Genomic DNA, 15,508 nt, shown 5'->3' with positions numbered 1-15,508 from the left:
CCTGTCCCCTGCAGGAAGCCCATCACTAGACACGGCAACCCCTGCAGCCCCCTCCACCCAGCTGGTAAAGGCCTGGGCAGCCGCGTGGAAAAGTGCCGCCCCGCCCCAGAACCCGGGATGAGGGCTGGGGAGGAGGCGGCAAACTTCAAAGCTGCAGCTGCAAAATGCTTTAAAAAAATAAAAGACCCCTGAAAGCCAGAGCTGCTCCCTTCGCCCCTCAGAGCTATGTGCGGTCCACCTTGACTGCCCGCTTAGCTCTGCCCTGCTCTCAGACCTCGGCCGAGGGGATTTCCTCTCAGGCTAGCGCGCGGCGGGGCTGCGGCTCTTGCCTTCTCCGTCCCTCAAGTTCACCCACCACCCAGAGGTGTGAAAAATTAGTTAAAAATGATGTCACCTACCCATACCCCCTCCCCCCAAGCTGGTCCCATCTCACACACACCCGCATGGCCTGGGCTGCGAGTCGTGCAGCATCCCGGGGGTTTGCGTTGGGGCGCCACGCCGAGGCTAGCCTCCCCAGGCGCCCGCTCAAGCTCAGGCTCGGCCCTGGGAAGCCCGCCCGCGCATCGTTCCCCCGGTGCAGAAATCCTACCGCCCGTGCGCCCTGGGCGCGCCGCCGGGCCCCGCGCCGGCTCCCCGGGAATGCGGCCGTCAGGTGAGGTAGGCATGCGTGCCGGCTCCGCAGCGAAGCAGCAGCTGGCTGGAGCGCTGGGCTCAGGATCTGCCTCTTCTCCCTCTCCCCGCAAAGGAGAGGCCTCTGGGGGCTTTCCAGCGCCTTGTTGCTTTAGGACCGCATTCCCCCTTCCTTTTCCCTTTTATCTTAGTTTCTCCTTCAGATACAAAAAGGGAGATCGCAGGAGTCCATGCCCAGCTTCAGCCTAACTCGGTCCACAGGCAGAGAGAGAATTATGAATGGATGCTGCCTTCTGATGAGGAAGTCGACTGGGGAGGTCTCTGCGCACGGCGCGCTCCATCAAAGCCGGGGCATTGGCCCCTCCACTGCTTCAATGCTGCAGGCTGAGACACCTAATTGACCACTGGGAAATCAGGTGCCGGGAGACCTGGGCGGGACGTAGCCCCGGGGCCAGGCTGGGATCTGAGCGCTTTGCCGGTGTAGACAGCTTCGATTTACAGCCCAGTGAATGGAGGGGACTGCGGCAGCCAAACCTCCCGGGCAGCAGGCACGGTTGCACCAACGCTCTGCAGACAGCCGCCCGGCTCCGCGAACATCTCCCGGCTCCGCTGGGCTAAAGGGAACCTGCTAAAAATAATTCGTCCCCTGCCGCCAGCCGCAGTGAGCTGCAGGACTCAGCCCCCAGCCCCAAACTCGGCGGCGCGCGGGAGCCGGCCACAAAGCCGGCCCTGTGCGCTTAGACAAGCCGGGGGCTGCGGAGGATCCCGGAGCCGGATTACTGGTACCTGTGCGTTTCCTTCTCCGGTAGCGCGACCGCTGGTGCTGCGCGTTACCCATGCCCGGAGTGGCGGTGGGCTCGGCACATCACCAACAGGCTGGACCCACCACTGCTGCTCAGCACCGCACCCCCGTGGCTCCCTTCTCACCTCCCTTGTCCCCGATCTCTTGCCAACAGCAGAGGAATCAGAGACGCTGACCGTGCCAACTCCTCCAGGCTGGGCAAGAGAGGGGACAGAGACTGGCGTGGAACATTTGTCCGCGTGTAACAGGAATAGAGCGGCCTGAAAATTGTAGCATTGCGTCCCCTCCCCCTATTCATCTCTGGACTCCAAAACCTAGCATCCTAGATACAACTCACTCTGCCCAGGCTTAAAAACACTGCAAAGACAATGCCTTTGCAGCCATGTGCTAATCTCCAGGGAAGGGTGGGTTACTAAACCAGCTCTGAGGTTGAACCCGGTTAAAAACCATGGCAGTGTGTGCCCATGCCTTAGGCTGGCAGGTTCTATATATAACAGCCACATGCAGAAGACAGAAAGCCATTCAGGGCCACTTACAACACTTATGGGAAATATCCTAATATATAACAAGGGAAAAACCAGTGAATGAAATTATCCAAAGATGCCTTATGTGACGCAGTTTTTGGTAATTTGCCTTGACGCCTTAGATACCCATTTAGGGAAAACTTGACTATTTTCTGACCAGGCCAGCCACCTATTTTCAAAGAGAGATGTTTATGCCCTGGGCAAATTTGCATGCATGGGCAGTACTGAGTCCATGAGGCCGGTGATTCCTCCATAATTCACAAATTGTGGTGAAACACTCAACTTGCCAGGGTCACAAGAAATCAGAGCGTTTGCACAAGCACTGGTAGAGAGTAGTTCCTAATTGACATTACTATGAATTATGATTGTGGTCACATAAAGTATCACACTGAACCCAAGTTAGTCTGGGTTGGCTGTTCTCCTCTGACTCCACTCATGCCAACCTCCTTGGAGGGCTGCCAGCGGCCAGCAAGGATGGAGAATCTGGCTGGAGTTCCCCTGGAAGACAGAGAATGTTTAGGATAGGAAGGATGAGGTGGGAGGAGGTGGTGTGGTAACTCCTCCAGTGAGGGTGGGAAGAGAGCCATGAACCTCCAAGTTTAAGGGAGAGGGTAGGCAAAGGAAAAGAGGCCACCAGAGAAAAAGAGAGAGATGGGTCAGAGAAGCAGGCGACCAGGAGGGAGGGAGGACTCCATCTCAGAGACTGGGGGACGAAAGGGTTTCAAGAAGGCAGCACGATCAAGAATGCCAAAAGTCACCAAGAGGTCAGTTGGGAGCAGTTCTGCCTGCCAAAGGCAAACCTGGGATGGCTTGAGCTTCAGGAAGTCTTGATGGAGTGGACACTGATAGGAATTGTAGGGTGGGTGGGAAGGCCAGTTGGAGTTTCTAAAAAGAAAAGGAAATTATTTCCCTTAGCCTTGCTCATCAAAGGACCAGCGGCACCAGCAGCACCTGGGAGCTTGTTAGAGGTGCACATTCTCAGGCTGCACCCAGACAGGCTGAATCAGACTTGGGGTGAGGCCTGGCCATCTGTGCATTAACAAGCTCCCACACCAGCTCCACTTGGGGCACTGGAAGCCCCACCACGTGTGGACTCAAACAGCTCAGACCTTAAAGTAAGAATTTATGTTCGGGTGAGCAAAACAGCTGCCCTCTACAGCTATCCCTGGCAAGATCATGGGGAACTGGTGGCCAAGTCACTAATCACACATCCCAAGGAGATGAACTGTGTTGCTCTGGGTTTTCAGGGCTGCTCTATCAAAAGAGAGCCTTGGCAATGAGACCTGCAGAACTCCAAAAATCAATGAAAATGGCCATGTCTTCCCCTTCTCATTGATCTTTACAATAATGAGGTTGTTGTTAACAGTCGTGATGAAAATGACATAACTAGATTGCTTACATTTGAATAAGGTTTTAGCAAGCCCCATGGTGTAGAGGGAGAAAATCTGGGCTTTGGTCCCAGAAAGACCTGTGTTTGAATCCTAGCTCCTCCATCTCTTAGCAGTGTGGCCTTGGGAAAATGATTTGACTTCTCTGAACCTTGGTTTCCTTATGTAAAATGCAAACAGGAATACCTAATTTATAGGGTTGTTAGGAAGAGTAAATAAAATAATAGCTATAAAGCACAATGATGGTGCTTGGCAGATAATAAAAGCCAACGAAAGTAGTTCCTTCTTAACCATGTTTGAGATCTTCACACATAGGCTCATATGGTAGTTTTTCTGGGGTCCCTATCCCCTGTATGATAGTTAGGGTACTTGATGCTTCCTATGGCTTGATGGTTCAAACAGAAGCACTTATTGAGCATCTCTTGGATGCCAGGTACTGTGCTGGGTGATGGTAGGGATAGAGCAGAGTCTGGGCCCTGTTGGAGCTGATATTCTAAGGATGGAGTTTATATCCCAGTCCATGTGGGCGTCCCACTTGTTTTTCCTGGAAGCCAAGGGTACCAGGTCTCAGGAGGAAAACAATTGCAAATGTGTCCTCCCTTAGGACAGTGATGATCTAGAGCAGGGGTCAGAAAACTTGTTCTGTAAGGGGCCAGATAGTAAATATTTTAGGCTTTGTGGGCCGTGCAGTATCTGTTGCAACTACTCCACTCTGCTGTTGTAGCTCAAAAGCAGCCATAGGTAAGGCATAAATGAATGGACGTGGCTGTGTTGCAATAAAGCTTTATTTACGAAAACAGGCAATGGGTGTGATTTGGCCCATGGGCCATAGTTTGCGAGCCTCTGATCTATAGTGTGGCTCAGGACATAACTATTCCCTTTAACTGGTATTGCCAGGAAATGTAAACGTCTACATAGGTGATTTTCCATATAACTAAAGTTCGTCCAACCAAGAGCAGTTTTCTGAAGCCTCTCATTGTTTTAAAGCATATTTTATACTTTTCCTCAAGAAACTGGCTAGTTAGTTGTTCACCAAACTGTCTCCATCTGTCTCCTACAGCCAGCCTCCTTTACAGTTAGGTGCAGCCATGTAACCGAGTGCCAGCCAATGGAATATGGGCAAAGGGATGTGTGCCTCCAGGACTGGCCCGTAAAAACTCCTCCCCATTCCCCCAGACACTCCCTTCTCTGCCCTGCTGGCTGAACACAGAAGCTCTATGGGGTGGTGGAACCCCAAGATGGAAGGAGCCTGGGTACCCAAATGACTATATGTTGACCTGCCTTAGACTTCAATGTAAGTGAGAAATAAGCCACTGAAATGTTGGGAGTTTTATTACCAGAATTAGCCTACCTCGAACGATTCACTCTCCTATCTCTTTAATCAGATGATACAAAACACAATTTAATGCTTTGCTGATTACTTAGGTCTTTATTAAGAAGGCTTATTATTGGTCTCTATGGTAACACATTTCAAAGACTCCTTTTTGGATTTCCAAGCTCTTTCCTTGATATTTAGTTCTCCACTGTCATTCCTCTCTCACCCTCCTCTAGCTCCTTTCCCATGGTTTGAATCAACAGTGGGCTGGGGAAAATAGACACCATGGCTGGGTAACATCCATCCCTTAAAAAAGAGTTACTAGTGGTCTGAGCAAGAAGCTAAGCAATCAAGTGCATGGGCTTGCTGACAACTCTCTGCAGCCTCGGAAAGTTCCTTTCACTTACTCTCGGTCTTAGTGCTGTGTTTCAGAGAGCTGAAGTTACCGGAAGCTCAGCATCTCTGAAAAGAGTGGGGCATTTCAGTATTATCTAGCTTGCACATTTCCAAAGCTTCAATTCTTCTACTAGTCATCTTGGGGGAATCCACACTAAAGGTTCTAGTTCTGTCCCTTGACATTCATGGGATATTCAACTTTCAAAATACTGTCACCTCCTGATTTTCTACACATAGATTACCCCTGTTATATGCCCTAAATCCGTTTTAAACTCACCTTTTCTGCTTCATTATTTTGTTGACACCAACAGATCTTAGTTAACTCCTGTCTTATAAAAGCTGGAAGAATTGACTTGAAAAGGCTAAATAATTTTATTCCCATTCCAGAGGTGGTATATTACTGTTATATCTTGGGGCAATTTATCAAGAAAACCCAGCTGTGCTTTAGACCAGGTCTTTGGATTGCTCTGACAGGTGGTCCTTTCCCAGCATGAGGTGTGAAGGAGGAGAGGAACGGGTGGGGCAGATCAAGGGAAGGGAGACTAGAGGAGCAGACAGAGTCCAAATACCTTGACAGTCAGATTTTACTTTTTTATAGAAAGAACCAAGATGACAATATTTAAATGATCCTCTTGGTCTGTTTCTTCATCTGTAAAACAAGGAGGGTGGAGATGATCTGTAAGGTTTCCTCTAGGTTTCTCTTTCTGAAAGTCTATTGTTCTACGAAAACTGGAACCAAAAATACCTTCTGAAATGATTTCTGATCATCAGTGCTTATTTCTTCTTCCCGTTTCTGCTGATCATCCAAAACTGACCACTCTACACATAAACTTCAGCATCTGCAAGGGCAATAATATGTTCTGTGATCTGCCCAGGCTGGGTAAACTTTTTGCCCCAAGCTGACTTTGTTGGTGACCTTAGGGATCCCAATTTCAGCTCTACTCTTCACCATACACAGCCCCTCCTTATGTTTACCTAGGGTGGCTTCCCTGCTTTATTCTCTTTGGTTCCAATGATGGAAACCCAGTTTTGCCTCCAAAGTTTACTTCCCTCAGGCAAGTTGGATATCCCCTCCATAGCTATGGATGTTGCTGAGCCTTACTTCTCATCTGTCCTGGTAGCAGCACATTACTACTGCTGCTGCCCCACCACTGCTCACAAGAGAACCTAGGACTTCCAGAAGAAATCATTGCTATAAAATGACTCACTCGTTTATAAGGAACTATGTGTTTATTCATATATATTTTATATCACAACAAATGTAAATTAATTTCAGGGCACAACTACCCAAGCTAGTATCTATATGGCTGCCTGTATAAAATTTCTTTCTCAAAATTCTCCAAACCATCTGGCATAAACTACTGTATTGTGACCTGTTAAAATAAGTAACAGCTGTGATAATCCCGCTCGATTTATAGCAAGCTGTAAAGCTTTGCATATACTGGCAATGCATATAAAATAATAAATAAAACCATTATCATTCTGTGCTGTCTTGGTGGGAATTATGATGATTTAGCCAAAATGGAGCCCTATGGAATGCATCAGAGGAGAAGCAGAGGTTTTGCCTAATCTGGCCCCCCCTAGCCACCAAAGACCAACCTCACAACTTAGAGCTCCTGGATATGTTTGAGAACCTTATCCAATGCAAGTGCATCCTTTCTGGGAGAACATCATTCCCATACATTGCTGCCCAACTTCTATTATTTCAAAGCCTTCTTTTCTGATCGTCGGTTTCCAAAATTCCACAGTATATCCAGACCATAAAGAAAAACCAAGCTATGCACAACTCGAAAATGTGAAATAATTTGTAGCACCAAAACTAAGAATTATCTTGGATTGTTAAGTGTAAGCCTATGTTTGCAAACACTGCTAAGATCCTAGGTTGAAAAATACCGTATCAAAGTCATCTCTCAAAGATAAGCAATAAGTAGAGAAAGAAAAGCTGGTATCTGTCAGGGAAAAGGACTGGGCAACTTTGTTTCGAGTAGAAGAGTTACTATGCCCACTACACATGCATTTCAAAAAGTTAAGGTGACCGGGAAGGAAACTAGCATGAAATGGCTCTTTACTATGTGCTGGGCATGACATCATAATCTCATTTAATCCTCGCAGCAGCCCTATGCCTTGGGTCTTATTATTCCTGTTTTATGGTTGAGGACATTGATGCTTAGAGAAATTGAGTAACCTGCCCAAGGCCATCTGGCTAACCAGTTGGGGACATGGTGTTTGAACTCAAGTCTATCTGATTCCAAGGTTCATGCTCTTTCTACCTCACCACACTGCCTTTTAGACAGCTGTTTGCAACCTTTTCTGCCATGACCCACATAATAGATAGTACTTACATGGACCACTCATTGTCATGGCCATGGGCAATTCCCACCCTTTTCTCTCCCACTTATAAAGTTTATTTGAATGCAAGCACGAGTTACCTTATTAGTGGAAGAACTTCAAATTCACTTTAATTTGTATCTTAAAAATTTGCAAATAAGGGTGCTTGGTTATTGTGGTAGATTTCAAAAATAGCCACAGTACATTTCAGCTCTTCCCATCAAGAGGTGGAGTCTTTCTCCAGCTTGAATCTAAGCAGGCTTTGTGACTTGATTTGGCTGATAGAATGTGGTAGAAGTGACATTGTATGTGTTCTGAGCCTGGACCTCAAGAAGCCTTGCAGCCTTTACTTTTGCTGATCTTGGTACCTCCCCATGCTTACTGCCACTCTACAAAGAAGGCTGGGGTGATGAGACACATGTGGCCCAGTTGCCCCCCCTCATCCTGGCCCATCACATGCTAACAACCAGATATGTGAATGAGGCCACCCTACGTCTTCCAGCCCCAGCTGACTGACTACAGACACTTAAGCAAGCCCTGCAGAGCTCAACTGAGCCAGCCCAGACCAGAAGAACCACCTATTAAATTTTAAGCCACTAAATATTGGGGTGATTTGTTACACAGAAAAGGCTAGCTGATGCAGTTCTTTAAAATAAATTTCTAGCCACATGACAAAACAGATACAAATGGTTGAGAATTGCTAGTTTGAGCAAAACAATGATAAACTAAAGCCTTCTTAAAAACAAAGTAAATCCTTTCTGATGGCTCCAAATATTGTCATAACTCAAGGTCTGCACATCGTTTCAATTATGGCCCATGGAAGTGCCAGTTCAGAGAGGCTCCCCATGGCTAGCCTTCAGTCCCAGAAGCCCACCTTCCCTCCTCCCATCCTGGGCTTGTCAGGCTGATGTTGGGTCACGTGGTTTGGGGAAGAGAATAACCAAGGTGAGTGGCCCAGAGCCACTCTCAAGAAACAATCAGTGGATGTAAGGAAGAGAAGGAGAGATGATATGTTTAAAGACTATGAATGCCAATGCATAACCCCAGAAACCCCTCAGGGAAATAGCGGAGTGATGCCGTGGAACAAGAAGAGCTACAATTTGTTAGAATGTGGTGTTAGTTTTGTAATATTCAACAATGTCCATGGCTGTCTTCTTAAGAAGATAAGGTATCCAAAGACACAGGTGAGAGAGGGGGAAAAAGATGTCCACCCTTCCCTTCCCACACACTTGGGAAACCTACAGATGGAGACCCTCAAAAGGAAGGAAGGAATAATTACAAACCACGTTAGGGCCAAAGTGAACTATTTGTGAGAGGAAGAAATAATGGTTACAACTAAATACCTAGAGCAGTAGTTCCCAACCTTGGCTGTACGTTGGAATGTCAACATAGGAAATCAACTCCTGCACTCTTAATCACTACATTAATTACTAACTTTATTTAATAGGAAAAAATATTCAGCATTTGGAGTTCTCATCAGTTTCAACAAAAGCCCTTTCTTTTGAAGAAAATGCTGGTGAGTAACATATTGGTTGATTATTTGGCTATCTTAGCATGTGGATGCTTGGGCTTTTTCTTTTCTTTTCTTATTTTCTTGGTAAATCTGGGAACCTTTCAACTTTGAATAATTTCTTTTTTTTTTTCTTTTTCTCAGTGCCCTCTAGTTATACAAACATAAAAATAATTACAGAGGCAGTATTTACATCTATGTGTCTATAGTTTTCTCATCTGGTATTTACAGTGCTGAGTAAATGAATTAATTTAGATCATTTTACTTCTTGGGGAAAATGTATGTAATGAAAGGGGGTCCCTTTCAGTTGATTTTGGCAAGGTTTTCTAAGGAGCATATAAGAGAGAAGGAGAGAGAAAGAAACCTTCTTTGTAGTCCTGAGAAAATATGTTAGTCTATACCCTAAATAACTTTTGTACATTTGTGGTTAAACATGTACTAATTATATTCCAGAAAAGGGGACGTTTTACTGAGAAACTTTATGAATTACAAAGAAAACCCTCTCTATACCAGTATTTGCAGTTTCTCCCAGTTCAGGCTCTGAATTTGCTTTCCAGCAGCTTTTCCCAGTCTAAGAACGTGGCTGGGACATTGGATTCAGGCTCTAGGCTGGGACCTCCATTGGTTGCCTTCCAGGTGGAAGCAGAACTGTCACTTCCAGATCACTACTATTTTCTTCCAATAGACATAAAAATAGAATTATGTGCCCATCTGGGAGGGATGATTTCTTCATTTAAAGATGGGGTCAAGTTGAAGAACAGAAGGAGAAATGACCAGGTGGGGAGAATCAACGGTCCCTATGATATACCGGAAGCTACACTAGAGAAGCCAGGTAAAGAAGTCTACCCTTCTTGTCAGAAGCCCTTTATCCATGTGTCACCACCTGGAATGTGACACGGAGGAGAACTGAGGCCTAGTTTGGCCTGTTCTTGAAGGGTTTTGGTTTAGAGTAATTCATTTCTAAAAGAAGGAAGGGGAAGCTGTGGGAAGTTTCTGAAGAATAATTTCATAATAAATGGATCATGTGTTAGAAAGTTGCTTTGTACATAGGAGCTCCTTTACTCATTAATATTTCTTAATAAACTTAAGATTTTTTAATTGGTTTTTTTAAGGAGAGACAACAGATGATTCAGGTGTTCATTTGTCTAAGAGAAGGAACAGTTTTAGGATCATAGAGATGCAAATGTCAGCAGGATTTGCAAGAATGAATTTTTCTGGCTTCCTGGGAAGATTACACATCCAAGGTAGTCTGATGATGATGCTGGTAGAACCCTGAGAGACCCGAGGGAAGGACCAATCTGAGGTCATCTCTGCCCACTCCAGTGATTCTGGGATGTCCCTTTGTGTCTCTGGCTTTAGGCTTCCTTCTCCCCTCCCTCAGGCTGTGGGTAATAAGCCATATAAACTGAAGCTGCAGGGTGTGGGGGTTTGATGCTTGAATACAGTCAGTCTCCAGCTTCAGAGTGTTCCAAAGTTCATTTGTAAGTTTTTCTTCTTAATTCAGGTCACATTTTCCCATGGAAAAGAAGTTACAAATGGCATTTAGAGTCCCAGGTTTGCCCATCAAGGCTTATTTCCTCCACAATATTGCTGGGGAAATATGCATTTACAATGAACAAGAGTGGAAAACAATACTGGTATCATAGTAGTGAATAAATATTAACATAACTCAAGAAGATGGTTTTAAAAATTAATCTTAAATGCCAGTCCCTGATGAAATGCAAGAATAACTGGAGAAAGAATAGTGGGCTGATGGAGACCTTGGCGTCTACAACTGGAATATCTGTCTCTTTGAGGATTAATGACACTGGTTCTTTATTATGCCCAATATCACTAGAAAGAGTCACTCATTCCAAAAAAGTAATATTTTTTGAGTATCTAAAATCCACTAGGCAATATTATAGCAGAGATGAAAGACCTAGTCCCTACTCTGAAGGAATCCATAGAATGGCTGACTAGAAAGACACTGTATTATACATGGTTTTCAGAGGGACTTACACATACTCCCGAGATACAATATGTTGTGCCTGGGGGTTCAGGAAGGCACAGGATAGATGCGAGGGGATCTTCCTGGACCACTAGTTTTACTCAATAATTGTTTAGGGGGAGATTATTTTTTATTAAATAAATAGTGCTAATTCTATAGGAATGTTTAGGATGATGCATACAATTACAAAGAAATCTTAAGATCTTATGGAACGCTGTTTTGGGCCATACCCGACTCTACCTGTCTCCATCACCACCCTCTGGCTCAGTTCCCCATAGGGGTACTGGTTCATCCTCTGCCCTTGGAAGCACCACTAAAACACAGGCATTCACAGCATATGGGCTCTGGAAACAGAGATGTCTAAATCAACTGGGCGATTTCAGGAAAGGCTTCCCAAGGAAGGTGATGTTTAAGCCAAGGCTTCCAAACTGATTAGGAGTTGGCTAGGTGAAACAGGTCATAAAAGCATTCTAGAGAGGGAAAAGTGTACACAAGCCTGGAGGTATGTGAGAGAGCATGGTGTGATGAGAAAATGCAAGCAATGTTACGTGACTGAAACACCCAGTTGGCATAGGGCATTTCAGGGACACATGTATTATCATCCCAAAGTACAACAAAGAAGGTAGCTGGAAAAAGACGTTGAGTCCAAGAAATCTCTGTTCCAGCCAACAGGTGGTGCTGTTGGCCCAGGGCAGCTTGGTGGCTATCCAAAGCAAATGGCCTCAGGAAATTTGGGAAAGCAGATGGTGGTATGAAGATGGCTAAGTGTAGAAGGGAGACATTTAAAAATAGGTTTTTGTAACTACAGGAAGAGCTATAATCATATCTGCTACTTGTTATATTGCTCAGAAACTTTGAATGAGATAAAGTATAATCCCTGCAAGCACCTTCACCAGGATGCTGAAGTTAGGAAATTAGAGGACAAACTCCTCCTCACCACTGAAAAACACCATCTCTTCACGCTGAACAGCCAACACATCCAAGCGATGGTATAGGAAATTCTGCACTGTAACTTCTTGACCTGCCACAACCTCCAGCACTTGTTAATCCATCACCTTTTATGATCCCAGAAGACATTTACAACCTTCTCCTAGGAAATGAATATTTGAACAATATGTCATTGATAAACAATGCCGGGTAATAAATATATCAGTTACAGGCAATTAAGTTAATTAGCAAAAAGTTCTAGAGTCATTATAGGAACTGAAAGAGAAAGTAAAAGGCCTTACCCACCCCCCTCTGTTTTCTCAAGATACAGGACACTACTGGTTCTGTCCCTTGTCTGACACCTCTTCTCAGCTCACAAACAGGCTCATATTTTGGTGGGGGCCATCTCTGCTGATAGGTATTTGCTCCTTCAAATCAGAACTAAGTTTTCTTAAGCAGAGATTACAGCATAGGCCATAGCACATCTTTTAACTCTTAACCTGTATGACAACCTAAAGACACCACCCTCATGTTTAGTTTGGGGTCATTATTTTCAAACCCCTGCAGGCAGAGTAACCTGGTGGTAAAAAGCATGGGTTTTGGAGTCAGACAGACCTGGGTCCAAGTCCTGGCTCTTCAACATCTGAGCTATAATCTTGGGCAAGTCATGTAAATACTCTAAGCCTCATTTTCCTCATCTATGGAACAAGCATAATAATTGTGCCTGCATCAGAGGGTTGCAATAAGAATCAACTATGACAGAGCAATTACCATAGTCCTGCTGAACACATAATAAGGGGTCATTAAATGACTTTTAATATTAACATCCTGGCTTTCCCCAACCACCGGGCCCAAAATCTCCTCAGCCCCCAATGTCAATGGACAAGCCCCTCTCAAACACATTGTATCGATCATTTATGATGCAAAAGTACTTAGCCTTCTATCTTAACTACCAAACTTTAGGAGAAATAAGTTTCATTGCTTCCTCCCAGAAACACCTTTCCTTTATGACCTGAATGAAACCACAGATTAGAAGAAAAAAATTCCCTGAGTGAATATTTTTTGAAGTTGCTAAAATAAGGTGTTGAAAACAAAAACCCAAGAGAAATGCTTGCATAAGATATTGGGTTTATATTTACACCTTCACTCAAATATCCATCCACTATTGAAATTATAAACCAGTGTATAAGATGTCATATTGGGAAACCGAGTCAGGTTAAAAACATCTTTTGATCTTGGTTGAATCTGCTTTCATTTTGCCAGAGGTGAACTGAAATTAACCAAAGTATGGAAGATATGAAAGATGAGAGTCAGCCTCAGAAAAAATGGGGTAAGATTAGAAGGAAAAGGGTTTTAATTACCTATGAGTGATAGCATCATTTCCCTGTGAAGGACCCTGAAGGTTTTGCTCACATGCTTCCAACACTATCTCCTCATAATAGTAATAACAACAACAAATATTCACTCAGTCCTTATCATGTGCCAAGCACTTTGCTATGTGCTTTATTTTCATTACATCACTCAATCTTCACAATCCTATGAGATTTTGCAGAAGAAACCGAAGCTTACAGAGGTATAACCCCAGAACATTTCTCCTGGATAATGAATTCCTACCAATCCATCAAAGCCTAGCTCAAATCTCAGCTCCTTCAGGAAGCTTCCTTCCTTTTCTCTCTTCACCTCCTTCATCCCCCATTCACTTTTTCTTTGATCGTTTTTGTAGCCTCTTGTTTTTTTTTTTATAGATACACTTGCAGATGTAATTACACACCAGTTTGGTTTGACCATTCTTTCACTGATGGGTTGGGGCTCTGGATGTGTCTGCAATACTTTAAAGGTAGGGGGAGTCCTCAGTTTTGTCCCAAATACAGGGCAGGATGTAGGGAGATTCTGTACCTACAGAATCTGATCCAGGCCCAGACATCTATTAAATTGCAATGAATTGGAATTTTGCCCTTTACTAAGTTTCAGATTTCATAGTTATTTTCTGCTTGATACTTTGGACCAATGGCAGAGAAATGTTACTGTCCTACAGAGAGCTCCAGCCACAAGAATGTTGTGGAACAGGAAAGGAAGTCATTTTTTATCATTGAACTCAAAAGCTTCCCTTCTTATATGAATCAAGGGTGTATCTTATCTCCCAGTTATTTCTTTTGAGTCCATCAGTGGCTGGGCCTGCCACCCTCCTATAAAAAGAAAGTAGACAAAGAGAAGCAGAATGCGATTTGCCCACAAAGAACATTTTTCCCCAGCAGAAAATGGAGTGACTTTTAGCTTATCTGCTGTCACCTTGTTAATGTGATCATTGTTCTTCAAAATAAAATCTCCTCTTCTTACCCATGATGTCTTCCGTGTAAAAAAAATTTTTAAATGAAGCAAGTAAATGCATAGAGGAGAGGGGCAGAAGGGGAAAAAATAAAAGCCTAATCAAGAGAACCTACAAATCAACTTCTTCCCAAGGAAAAGCACTCAATACACAATTATCTTAATTCTCCCAGGCAGCCATTTTGCTTGCCTCCCAAGGTAAGTATGGAAAGTACTAGAAACCTGTGGCCCCTGTCGTCACCCCTGGCTTTCAGAGCAGAAGCTACAGGCCTGCATTAGTTAGGATGCGTAATTTATCTTCCGTTTAAGCCAAGGGCTCTGTGGCTGTTGATGTGTACCCCTGGCCTGTTCTCAAGCACATCCTTATTTCAAAATTAATCATCCAGCTCTAACTTGCTGGTGAAGGTTTCCAGGGATAAAAACTTAGATGGAAGAGGGATCCTAGTTGTTAATGGCCAAATGCCATCCATGGCAAGCATAACACAAAGACAAGGCAGTGAGAGAAGAGTGATTTATTCTATCTTAAAGTATAAATCAAAACTCCCTCTGTGCTACTTTGTAGGGTAGGGGCAAGAAAGGAGAAAAGATAACATTCCTGGGAGGCCTCAGTTCTTCAAAGCTGAGGAAATATTTGCATCTTTCCTCTTATTGGAGTTGGACATTTGGCCTCTGAATGCTGAAGAACCAGTCCTGTGTGTTTCAATTGTGAGAGGATATGGCTGAGATGAATTCCCTTCTGCATCTCCTTTCTGCCACTTTGGGAGCCAGTAGTCACCACCACACTCAAGGTCAAAGAGTTATAGCCACATGCAAGGCCAGCATCCCTCAGGAGACTGGAGTTTCTCAGTATTCCTGCTGACCCAAAAAGAGGCACCGAGGAAGGAGGGAGCCATGCTACCCAACAGAGTGTTCAGAAGCACAGGTGGGCTTCAGAGAAGACTAGAAGATGCTGCCTTGAACACAGACAAGTAACTTCCACCTCAGTGTTCATACAGCAGGGCTATGCAGGAAAGAGAGGGTGTGGACAGCAGATTACAGTTGTTTATACCTTCCTGCAGCCTTATCCCTTCCTAATCTTACCATCTCTTCCACCTCCCCACCCCCAGACTTAGAGAAGGCAAGAATCAACTCAAAGCAAGTAGGCTTTAATTTTCTACAAAATATTGGCTCTATAAAAGATGTTTCCCTTGGTTTTAGAGACTAGGTACTTCTTTTAGTTTTGAGATCATCGGAGTGAGCTCATTCTGTCATCATCTATATAACAAAACAAAATAAGACAAAACCAAAAACAAACTCACAAACAAAAATCCACCCAAAACTTGATACACCTTAACCTATATATCCTAACAGAATCAGTTCAAAAGTCCCCTCCTCCA

The 15,508-nt window shown here is 44.4% G+C and overlaps 1 protein-coding gene and 1 long non-coding RNA gene across 3 annotated transcripts in view; both read right to left on the bottom strand.

Moving 5' to 3' along the window:
* NHS (NHS actin remodeling regulator) overlaps positions 1 to 15,508 on the bottom strand; it is a 336,002-nt gene that overhangs the window by 78,325 nt on the left and 242,169 nt on the right. The gene's annotated exons all lie outside the window — the stretch shown is intronic.
* Positions 4,021 to 13,687, bottom strand: LOC131400778 (uncharacterized). The gene is made up of 3 exons (XR_009217451.1): positions 11,818 to 13,687; positions 5,801 to 5,894; positions 4,021 to 5,704 (listed from the first exon to the last, which is right to left on the bottom strand). It is a non-coding gene; the product is annotated as an uncharacterized LOC131400778 (long non-coding RNA).

This window comes from Diceros bicornis, chromosome X (genome assembly GCF_020826845.1).
Source record: "Diceros bicornis minor isolate mBicDic1 chromosome X, mDicBic1.mat.cur, whole genome shotgun sequence".
NCBI lineage: Eukaryota > Metazoa > Chordata > Mammalia > Perissodactyla > Rhinocerotidae > Diceros > Diceros bicornis.
Note: the sequence above shows the minus strand (reverse complement) of the source record. Positions and strands in the feature narration are given on the sequence as shown.